Genomic DNA, 12,900 nt, shown 5'->3' on the forward strand with positions numbered 1-12,900 from the left:
AGATCTGAAGTTATGCCAACAAGTATATTTTGACCTTGTGTGTGTGACCTTGACCTTGACTACAGTGTTAATTGGCAAAACCTGTATATCAATAAATACATATTTTGGTACTGATCCCAATGCCTGGATTTGGGAGACTTTCCTTTATAAATTACATAGACATTTGAATGTAAAATATCAGGACATTTTAGCCACAATTGAAAAATGTCATGTTCAAACGTCAATGACGTCATAACGGTCAGTCCGATCGACGTCAAATTTGGTGTGTGACGTCCTTAAGGTAAGTTCTACAAAACGGTATGATCAAAACTGATGTGGTCGAAAATTGAAAATTTACACACTTCCATTTTGACACACTTCCAATGACGTCACGTCAAATCCGACACGAGGCACCCGAAAGGTATTTCGTCATGCAACAATATGGCGGTGGTTGCATGTCAATAGCTCTATTATGAAGGAAGTTATGCTCAAAAGTGTGTTTTTGACCTTTTCATGACCTTGACCTCTGACCCGATCGCTCCCAAAATCTAATCAAATCGTCCTTGGATAATCGCGAATCATCCCACCACATTTCATGCTATTTGGTTTAATACTTTCTGAGTTATGCGAATAACAAACAAACACACATATTCACAAATAAATAAATACACAGCGACCAAAACATAACCTTTCACAGAATGCGAAGGTAAAAAGTAGCGGAGGCGAAGGTATGCGCTCTACCGAGTACCCATTCTAGTTTATTACTTGCAAAATCGAAGATTTTTAAAGTATATTGGTTAGTCGATTTTGTTATTATGTTGGGTAGTCAATCTAGTCTACCCTTATTATCAGTATTACCGTCGATATGTTTGTCTGTCTGTCTGTAGGTGTGTCTGTTCGATCCAGTGCTCCGTTAATACAATGGCGATTTTGATGAAACTTGGTTGGTAGGTTCATACCATAACCTAGTTGTGTGCAAATGAGAAACGTTGCTATAGACCCATCCATTGACGAGCAACGGACCTTTGAAATTTTCCAGAAAAATCTCAAAAATTTGTTTTTTCGAAAATCAAAAATCGGGCCACAAGCGACTGTGGGCAGTACATTCAGCCATATTGTCAAAAATTTCCAGCCGGATCCAATGAAAACTGTCGGAGAAGATAGAGTTTGAATGAACCCTGGTCGAAAACAATAAAAAAAACGAAGTTCGTTATATCTCAGAGACTATGTGTCAGATATACATGAAACTGGTATGGTAGGTTCATGGTATGTCCTAGTTATGTGTGAGAAAGAACCGTTGCTATGGACCCCTCTGTTGCCCAGCAACGACCGAAAAACCTCTAAATGTGGGGGTATTTTAACGAAAAAACAATCTGCAGCATTAACCCTTGAAGCTGGAATCATGAATTTTCTTGTGCTTAATCCTCAGGTCATTCCCCATCGAACGGGCCCATCGCGTCAGGTTCTATTGGGTAGGCGACTTCCCATGTCCGCCTCCTGGCTTGTTTGTCTGTTTGTTGCCTACAGGTCACAATTTTAAACCGATCTTCACGAAACTTCACCACATGGTAGAGTGTCATCGGGAAGAAGCCAATTATTTTTGAGGTCAGCACAGACCAAAAGGTGAACCTAGGCCAAAGGTCAACAACGTAGGTGAGATTTCTAAAATCCACAATTTTCATCCGATTGACTTGAAATTTGAAGAGGATATTTATTTCATGTCACTGAATTCAACAAGCCATTTATTTCTGAGGTCAACATGGACGAAAAGGTCAACAACTTAGGTGGTATTTCAAAAATTCTCAATTTCATCCGATTAACATGAAATTTGAAGAGGATATATATTTCCCTTCACGGAATTCAACCAACCAATTGTTTTTATGGTCAGCATTGACCAAAAGGTCAACATAGGCCAAAGGTCAACAACTAAGGTGCTATTTCTAAAATCCTTAATTTTCATACGATTGACTTGAAATTTGAAGAGGATTTACATTTCTGGTCACTGAATTCAACAAGCTAATTATTTTTCAGGTCAACATCGACCAAAAGGTCAACATAGGTTAAAGGTCAACAACCAGGGTGGTATTTCTAAAATCCTCAATTTTCATCCGATTGACTTGAAATTTGAAGAGGATATATATTTCAGTTCACTGAATTCAACCACCAATTATTTCTGTGGTCAACATCGGCCAAAAGGACAACATAAGCCAACTTTCTAAAATTGACAATTTTCATCCGATTGATTTGAAATTTGAAGAGGATTTGCATATTTCAGGTCACTGAATTCAACCAAACAATTATTTTTGAGGTCAAATTCGTTTCATGGATTTTGCAAGTATCGAGCTCTGCATGACGTCGTCTTCTTGTTTGTCTGTTTGTTTGTTTATTTGTGTGCAGGATATCTCAAAAAGTTGTGGACGGATCCGGATTAAATTTTGTGGACAGGTTCATTTTGTGATACGGACGAACTGATTAGATTTTGGTGACGATCCGGATCCAGCTACTCAAATTTTTAAATGATTCTTCACCATTGAGAGATCGGGCGAAAAACTATATATAGCAGGATATCTTAAAAAGTTTTGGACGGATTCGGAGGAAACTGAGTGGACAGGTTCGATGTGTGGCACGGACGATTTGTTTCGATTTTTGAAGATCTGAATCTTTACGAGAATTATTTAATTTGTGAAGTGATTCTTCACCGTTGAGACCTCGGGCCAAAAATGATATGAACCACGATTTTTCAAAAATGTATTTTGCCCGATATGTTCTTGTGGATCAGGCATTATGTAACAGGTATGCGCCGACTGAGTGCTCTTCTTGTTGTATCTCTGACAGTTCCACCGTTCCCAAACTGTAAAAGTAGGTCAACACCACACACGACACATTCCCTTTCAATTTCAATATTCTTCTGTCTGTCATTACTCTCTCTCCACCCTCCTCCATGCATTCACACCCATCTGAATCCACCTCCGCACCTCTGCCTCGTACTTACCCTCCCTGGTCATTGTTCCCAGATATTCAAACTTATTTCCCTGCCGAATCTCCTTCCCTTCTAACGTGGAATTCATTTGTTTTCTCTGCTTTGCAACCCACATCATCTCAGTATTCTCCATAGTCATTTTCGCCCATGTTTCTCAAATGCCTCCTTCCACTCCCCCAGTGCTTCCTGCATCTACCACCAACTCTCTACCACCACAGCCAGATTGTCTGGATACAGCATCCTCCCCAAACTCCCCATCAAGTTCCCTTCCTGCTTACAAGCTCCATCACTATGATAAACATGAATAGGCTGAGACGACTTCCCTGCCTCAAGCCTATGTTCATGCAGAACTCCTTAGACATCCCATGACCAACCAAAGCTCTTTACTTCGTTCCCTTGCACATCTCTTCCACCAACGTGACTTCTGCTTCTGGCACTCCCATCCATCTCAGTATTGCCATCACCATCTCTCAGGACATTGTCGTAGGCCTTCTCCAGATCCACATATCCCAATGCAATCTAATCTTGCACCTCCACCCTCTTTCCACCAGCTGTCTTAGTGTGAACATCCCATCCATCATACCCTTACCCTTTATAAATCCTTGCTGCTCTCTGATTTCCATCTCCACACTATTCCTTATCTTCCCACCCAGAATCCTCTCCAGCACTTTCATGTTGTGACTAAGGAGCGTAATACCCCTGGACTTCCTCAGATCTTGAACATGTCCTTTCCCCTTCCATTTCAGCACAATTAACCCTGTCTTCCATTCCTCCGGAACTGAACCCTCTCTCACACATATGTTCAACAGCCTCCTGTTGAATATATACTGTTGAGCGCAAAGAATATAAAGACGATCCGATCAAAATGTTCAAACTGACTCCAACTTCTCCTGCTGTGATTATCTTTTCTGTGCACACATCATCAGTGCCTGGCGCTCTTCACTTCTTCATCTTCTTCATTGTCATCTGCACTTCTTCCTCTGTGATCCCCACAAACTCCACTTTCCCTTCTACATAACACAGTAGCTCCAGCTCGTTGTTCCTTCCTTCCTCGTTCAACAGCTCTTTGAAAAATCCTTTCCACCCCTTCGATACTGCCCCCTCTCTGTCATCATGATTGTACTAATATTAACTACAGTTTATACAAGTCATGTGACTCATTTATAATTTATGAGGAGATCCCACAGACTCTCAAGACCAGACCACATAAAGAACACACTCTCAATCACAAACTCTCCACCATGACCATGGAACTTTGAAAATGGAGGGATTGGCTCAGGGATTGTGGGACTGTAAAATTATAAAGTAGAATGGTGGATGAGAGACAAAGGGAAGTGAATCACTGGATTGGTGAGTGGACCCCCAGCGTACATTCAATGATGTCTCATGACTCTTTGGGCACCAAGCTATGTCTACTTTGGTACCACCACATGTTTACAGATCACGTTAAGATCTGTAGGACAGTGGCCCGTACTGCAGTCTCTCCTTGCTGTGATCCACAAACACCTTTCAGGCTCAACTCATCTCCTTTCTGTCTTGGTGTGTCTCATGATTTGAACCATGAGCTCTTCACACACTCCTCTTTCAAACTCAATGTCTCTCCTTACACTGACTGCTCTTTCCAGGTTGAGAATTGTATACCTCAGTGGATCGATGTTGAATGGCCACACCCCCCAACCTGCAGCCCCAACCACCAGAGCAAGAACTGGCCATATGTTGGTGTGGTTCACTCCATTGGGTTTTGGGAGTGGGTGTTTGTAATATAACTGGGTGGAGGGATGGAATTTTGGATTTGTGGGACTTTGTGAGCTCCAGCAAAGCTACTCCATTACAAGTCATCCACGTGTACCCATTAATTAAAATATGTACATGACATGGCAGTGTCAACCAGAACACAAACACACAAGGGGGCCTACCATTCCTTTCCATACACGTTTGAATCTGATCTACGGGTTTCTCCAGCCTGTCATATTTATTATCAAATGCAATAGGAATGTTACAGAATCTTATTATGTCTTTTCATCAGATTACCGACAACAACAATAATGTAACAGTGGAGTATTATAATGGTTTAATACACATAATAAGAAAATAACATAAATACAATGGTTTTATTATGTACAACATGAATGTAACAGCTCGTTATAATCATTGTATTTTGTTCTGTAACATCAACATAACATCCTGTTATAATGCGTTAATAGGATTAAAGATAAGTTATAATCATGGTTTTCCAGTATTAACATTAATCAACTTTACAATCACAAAGGTCATTCCTCGTTTATCATAAAATGTATTATTTAAACATGTAATGTTCGTGGGAGGGAGAAGATTCACAAGAGCCAAGACCTTGACATCACGAGTCTCTGTCCCAAGCAGAGTGTAGTTTTTCTATGATGTACATTCTGTCTTGATGTCCACACATAACAATTGGTGTCCTGGTGTTGTCTCAGCGAGAAAGATGGATGAACAGGTGGGAGTTCAAAAGCCTTGATCATGGTCATTCTAAATCATATTCTAGGAGGTGAAAGATGTTCTCCTGGAAATTAAAATAATATAAATTTTATAAATAATCAAAACTTGTACTCATCCCTCCTCCATTTCTCTCACCTCTCACCTGTGATTAATATATTGTTGCAGATTCGCGCCTGCCGGCGTGCGAACGGCCACGTAACTCGAATCGCGGCACGTCGCCCACCGGACGGACAATCCCGTCGTGACCCTCTCGGACTAACGCCAGGAACTAGTCACGGGTGGGCCTTTCGGCCTCACCACGATCGTGCCAATCGGCCCCCCGCGTGGGATAGGGTTGCTCGCCAAATTCGACCTACCTCAGTACCCACACGGAGGGTCGACCGGGCGATCGCACCTCGCCGCAGGTCGACTTCGGACACGGGCCACTTTAAGCGACCCGTTCCGTACTATCGGGATAACCGAGCGGTGTTATCGTCGGCCTCGACAGTTCGATTAATTCTCGGGCGTATTTAGCCCACTACCAACCCTTTACGTGAAGTAAGATGGAGATCCAATGAAAGAAAAAGACGAAGCGAAACGGGAAAACAGTTCAACATAATTCACATTTATTTCGCGATGGCACACGGATAGCACACATATACAATTATACACCAAAAGCAAATGTAAAAGAAGAAGAAACACACAATAATGCACAAAAAGCAAATGTGAAAGCAAAACACAATGCAGATCTACCACCGACTACCGAGCACACGGCAACACTTATACAGTTTTACTTCACAGACGGCGCCGACAACACATATACTCAAAGCAAAAGAAAAAGGGACCACCCTCCACTATGAGGGGGCAGACGGGCCTGGGGCCGAGACCGCGTCGAGCATACCCGTCTGGTGATGAGCCGCAAAATGGCGGTGGCGCCCCGACTCCGCGGGCCTCGCGGACAGTGTCTGGTATGGGGTGGGAGCGGGGCCCCCTTCTCGCCCTATCTCAGCGCGGGGGGAAACAGGAGGGGGTTGTTGATGCCCGGGGAGATGAGGATCCCTCGCTGGCTCGGGCCTCGCGACGAGCGTCTCCACCGCGACCTCGGTCGCGTTATCGGCCTCTCCTCTCCGCAGCTCCCCGACTCTGACACGAGCGCTCTCTCGACTGCCTTCACCGCTGCCACCTCTCCAACTCTCCCACTCTCCACAGCTCCGTCCAACTGCTTTCTCCGACTCTTCTCTTGACTGACTCTTCCCAACTCAACTGCCCTTGACTGCCCTTGGCGAGCAAACGCGGCCCTTTATAGCCCCCGTGGCTTCGCTCCTTCACCTTCGACCGTTTACCTCTGACCCTTCACCTCCGGCTGGCTCCCCATTGGACAGAAGAAAAGTGGGCGTGAATGCTTTTTGATCCGCGAATCTGCATATAGCGATTATACTCCCACGCACCTGGAGGCGGGGCCAAATCGCCCCATGCTCGCTGATAGGACGGAACAGAAATGGGCGTGAATCGTTTTTGATCCGATTTCTTCGGAAAGGGTGGTGTTTTTGCACCTGCTGCTCGGTGCGCGCCCTGCACGAGTCCAGGATCGGCGCCCACAAGCGGCGCGGGAATAGCGGTGATGCGATGGTTGCGAGAGCGAGATGTGACGGCAAAGGTCGTGGCTGTTGTTCTGAAGCGGCGTTGCGGTTGGTGGTTGTTGTGTGATGGCTGTTGAGACGTGGTTGGTGGTGGTAGTAATGGTAGTAATGGCGGCTGATCCAAAATAAGATAGTAAAAGAAAAACGGCTATCTAGAAGGGTCCGCAGCCTGAATGAATGACATTTATTCCCTCTAAACAACGGGTTTGGGCCTAACTACACATATACTTACAGAGATATCTCACCTAAGGGACCTGAATGGTGGTTTGCGAATTTCGTCAACCACAACAATATTATTCACCTGAAATAAGACAATCACTAAGCATTTAAAAAAGAGAACGTGTGGTTACATTTATAAACGATAAAGAAAAATAAAATACAAAACAAACAAAAATAAAAACCAATGTGACCCCCAGGGTGACCAGTATCTTGCCAAAATGTGAACATGAGTGGCTTATTTATTCGATTAAAGTTACTCAAAAAAAAGGGTTTCGTGGACCTTGATGCTTGACCTTTTTGTGACCTTGACCTTTGACCTTGACCTTTATATTTTCGTACGGTTCATGGTATCTCTCCTGGACCGTTGAACATGAAATATCAAGAGATTTTGATGAGAACTGAGGAAATAAAATTTTCATGAAAAATCTGTTTTTTCGTCATGACATCATCAAATGACGTCATAGCGTCAAACTTTTGACAGATCTGGAAAGCACTTATCAAGTGCTTTCATATGAGGTATTACTCGATATGGTATCTAAGATTTCAAAATTTGACCTTGGGGTCAAAACTTTCGACCTCCAGTGCTAACAATGAAGGTCAAGGCCGATCGCCACCAAAAATTCATCAGCTGAGCGCCAGACCATGAACTATATTCCATTGAAGTTTGAAGACGATCCGATCAAAATTACTAAAAAAATAAGGGTTTCGTCGACTCCCCTGATTTGCGACAGTGACCTTGACCTTTGACCTTGACCTTGAAAATTTTGTGCACTGAAAGGGACCTCTATAGGCCTCTGATATGCGAAGTTACAAAAATTTCCAATGATAACTGTGCTCTGTAGAATTTTTTATATGTGATTACAGACAAAAAATAAATAAATAAATAAACATACAAGCTGACGAACATATCTTGCAAAAACTTCGTTTTGGCAAGATTAAAATGAAACAAGTTTGTACTTTACATATGTTGGGCCTCCCAGGCCCCCAGGGCTGTATTGGTGGAGGATTTTTTTTATGACTGAACCAAAGGGTTAAGTGCAGCAAAAGGCGGTGTATAATCAGAAACACTGTTTGATAGGGTGACATATTCCTGTAATATGAATAAAATTGAAATGTTGGGGGTAAAATGTATTGAATATAGGAAGTGTTTTCTGAATCAAATCAACGTGAGAAACAGGATGTTTAAATCACCATTATTATAACTGAAGAAGAAGATGAAGGAGGAAGAGCTTTTGTTTTGATGTAAATTAACCCCCTCGGAGCGTACCATTGTATGTGTATATGTGTATATGTGTGTATATGTGTGTATATGTGTGTATATGTGTGTATATGTGTAGTATATGTGTGTATGTGTGTATGTGTGTATATGTGTAGTATGTGTAGTGTGTATATGTGTAGTATGTGTAGTGTGTATATGTGTAGTATGTGTGTATGTGTGTAGTCTATGTGTATATGTGTGTATGTGTAGTATGTGTGTATGTGTGTAGTCTATGTGCATATGTGTGTATGTGTGTAGTATATGTGTGTATGTGTATATGTGTAGTATGTGTGTAGTCTATGTGTATATGTGTATATGTGTGTAGTGTATGTGTGTAGTATATGTGTGTATGTGCATATGTGTATTATGTGTGTATGTGTGTATGTGTTTATGTTATATGTGTAATATGTGTGTAGTCTATGTGTATATGTGTGTATGTGCGTAGTATATTTGTGTCGTATATGTGTATGTGTATGTGTGTATATGTGTAGTGTGTAGTGTGTGTAGTATGTGTGTATATGTGTAGTATATGTATGTAGTATGTGTGTATGTGTATATATGTGTATGTGTATATGTGTGTAGTATGTGTGTATTTGTGTCGTGTATGTGTGTATGTTATATGTGTATGTGTGTTTATGTTATGTGTGTGTATGTGCAGCATGTTGTATGTGTGTATGTGCAGCATGTTGTATGTGTGTATGTGCAGCACATTGTATGTGCAGCATGTTGTATGTGTGTATGTGCAGCACATTGTATGTGCAGCATGTTGTATGTGTGTATGTGCAGCATGTTGTATGTGTGTATGTGCAGCATGTTGTATGTGTATATGTTATATGTGTGTATGTTGTATGTGCAGAATGTTATACGTGTGTATGTGCAGCATGTTATATGTGTGTATGTGCAGCATGTTATATGTGTGTATGTGCAGCACATTTTATGTGTGTATGTGCAGCATGTTATATGTGTGTATGTGCAGCACATTGTATGCTGCACGTACATATTTGTGTGTACGCCTGGATATGTGTGTATATGTGCAAGCAATCGTGCATGCTATACTGCTAATTGTGTAGAGTAACCGTAATTGCTTGATTAGTGGTATCCCCAAAAGGACAATTGTTGCCGGCTGGACGATCACAGGCAGGGACGGATGCAGCATGCCGAGATCGAGCTCCTTTTCTATTATAGATTGTGCTGATTATTTTATGTTTGAGATATTATATCACAGATACTAGCAGATACCTACCTGTCTCCGACAGGTATGGGGGACAGGACGGATTAGTGGGGCAGATAACCTCATATATGGAATGTATTGTGCATTTTATGACTAAAGCATGAAATTTTCAGCAGTGTTTGTATATCCCATAAAGTTTATTTTCAGACGTGGAGCCACTTCAGATTTGACTTATGAGCCCAATGAGAGGTCATTGACCTTGTACGATGAAAAATCTTCATTTTTGGCATTATCGCAGGAAAAACCTCAATATACACCACTTTTTTAAAAGCTATTTTACCTGTTGCTGCACATACCTCTTACTTAGACTCCACATATATCCTACATGTTACATTTTATATGGAAACAATGACCTCAGCCGGTGTTTATTTAGGCTGGATTAAACAAGTTTAACGTATATGCATCTGTATCAATTATCTGAAGAATATTTATGGACGGGGTGATAGTAATATAGTTCAGGCAATGTTTGTCCTCTGTTGATGATCTAACAGTCTCCTGAACATGAGCACAGGGCAGTGCACATGAGGGCTGCCTTGTTGCACTTGCAGCGCCCGTGCACCCCTGCTTGCACCCACAGTGTATCACTTCGTAGCAGGATTGTGATGCTTCTGGAAGGGTGGTCCAGAGTGGCTGCCATCCTGTTACATCCTTTACCCATCCCCAAATCAGAAGGGCTTGCGAGCTCAGGGTCAGGAACTAACGCCTGGTTCCAGATGTTGGCCTGGTAGGTGGCACGCATGATGTGTTGCCTCAGAGCATCCTGTGTGGGTGGGATATTCTCCAGGGTCCTGAACTTCTGAGTGAAGAGCTGTTTCCTCGCTTCATTTACCTCCATGGTGTCGCTGGTTCTGTCGTACATCAGCACCACGAAGCGCTCCACTAGTGACATGGACAGCTCGCTCACAGCACCTGGCACCCGTGAGAGCTCTTCAAAGACCTCAGTCACTTCAGGGAGAGCCGTCCACGTGTCCCAGGCAGTCTTCTTTCCCCTGCCGCCGAATGCAGAGACAGTGTCGCATCCTGTGATTGCATGGAAGACTGGGAGAGTGGCACAGGTTCTTGGATCCAGCCTGCCAACCACTTTGTGTGCACCAATGTACCTGAAGCTGATGCCAGAAATGTGGATAGCTCTCCTCTAGAAAGAGCTATCCACATTTCTTCCGGCTTTATCTTCAGGAATGCAGCCATAGCCAATACCACGACATCAGTGTCGACCGTGCATATGGTCACTTTTGTGCTCCCTTTCTGCACAGCATCTGACACATGTAGAAGCAGCCGCGTGTCTGCTTCCTCATGAGAGGATGGGGCGAGGTTGGTCAAGTCAGACTGGCCTGTTGAGCAGAGCACCACTCTTCCATGAGTTGCATAGATTTCCTTGTCATTCTCTGTTGGCAAACGTGTCACTTGTTCAGAGAGGAAACTGAACAGCTCAGTTTTGTTCTCATCAACGCGTAGGAAATCTTTCCAGTTCTTTGGTATCACAGTGGTGGGAACCACTCGTCTCCTGACACCTTTGCCCCTCTTCTGTCGGGTTGTGCCTTTCAGGCTGTCTGGCAGATACACATCCCAGATGACGTCAACACGCCTCATTTTCGCCAGTTGAGTTGATACGTAGGGCACAAAGACACCATCTGCATAGTCCTGGAAGGTCTTTGATGTACCAGGACTCAACATCTGCACTATGGCAGCACCATCAAGGAACACTGCATCGACCACAGGGATAGCTGGTGAGTCAGTCTCATCAGACTCGATGCAGCACAGGAGATCGACCTTGTTGGTGCAACTTCGCAGTTTGCCTCTGTCCGACAAGGATGGTGGTGCTGCCAGGTTTTCATGGGTGAAGAATTGATCCAGATCCCCATCACGTTTGGCAAGACACATCCAGTCGGGAGAAGAGATTGCAATCACTCTTCAGTGCTGCAAGTTGCATCTTTTGCTTTGACTGCGTCTTCACTGGTGGACGACTGAAGAGTGGCAGCTTGTCTTGGGAAATGTGTCTGTGATTGGCTTTGTCGGCTGGTCGAGCCGCTCATCCACGAAGCTCTTGTACTGATCTTCTCCCAAGGACTCCACCTTTCTCACAGTTTCTGCCACAGATGCATCCATGATATCCTTGGTGTCAAGCACCAGAAGATCTTGGCTCTCCTCTATAAATGGGTTGCCCATCTCATCCAGTACTGCTGTAAATGACCTCACATCTTTCCAGGAAGGCTGCTTGCACGCCAAGATGCTGCTCATGGTGACAGTTTCTAGTATCGTCAACGCTCCTCTGTGCTTCCAAAGAATTGAGGCCCTCAAATTCTTTGGTCATTCTGGCGATTTCTCGACCCGCCACCATCCAGCATCCATTCTGTCCAGATTCAGCTCAGTCGGCATGTGGCCAATGTCCTGAAACTGGAGGAGGTCCTTTGCCAATGACACATAACCGCTACCCACAGGTTTCTTGCTGGATTTGGCTGGACACTGCAAGGCTTCCCATGTTTCTGCTTGGCAAAGAATACAAAGCTTCCAGTTAGTTGGGCAAGGTGGCTTGGAGTTTGCTTGGATGTGCTGCAAGGTTGAGTTGGATCTATCAAGACATGGCGTTTTGACATGGTGACAGCGTCTACACCACCCTGTGAATATAGTTTCTTCAGGCTTGCCACCACCAGTTGTTAAACAGTTCTGTAATCTAAGGATAGCTGTTAGCAGAACCTCAGGATGAGTCTGACAGGCTATCTGAAAACACACAAAGCATAAATGGTGTTAGCGCAATCTAAGATGATTTTACGTGAAAATATCATATTGAAATGTGTTGGACCAATGGAAATTAAATGATTTAGATCATCAAAGTACCTGAAATTAACCACAAACACGCTGTAGGATATAAACACATCTTTATTGGAATAAAAAATGCATTGTTTACATCGTTCAACATGTTTATAATGAAGGATGGGATGGTAAAAAACAGTTATCTTCGATGTTCGAGGTCATTGACCTCTCAAGGTCATTAAGGTCAAACACAGAATGGTTCCACGTCTGAAAAGAAACCTTATGGTATGTTAGAACTTTCATGCTTTAGTCATGAATTGCACAATTGATTTTCCTATCTGCCCCACTAATCACAATACTCGGTTACAGTCGTTTCTTTGGATGTTTT

At 43.2% G+C, this 12,900-nt stretch overlaps 1 protein-coding gene across 1 annotated transcript in view; it reads left to right on the forward strand.

Annotated features, from left to right (window-relative positions):
• Positions 1–12,900, forward strand: part of LOC147026823 (uncharacterized) — a 273,043-nt gene that overhangs the window by 132,055 nt on the left and 128,088 nt on the right.

Source organism: Eptatretus burgeri, chromosome 5 (assembly GCF_056783735.1).
Source record: "Eptatretus burgeri isolate ZD-2024b chromosome 5, Ebu_testis_v1, whole genome shotgun sequence".
Lineage (NCBI taxonomy): Eukaryota > Metazoa > Chordata > Myxini > Myxiniformes > Myxinidae > Eptatretus > Eptatretus burgeri.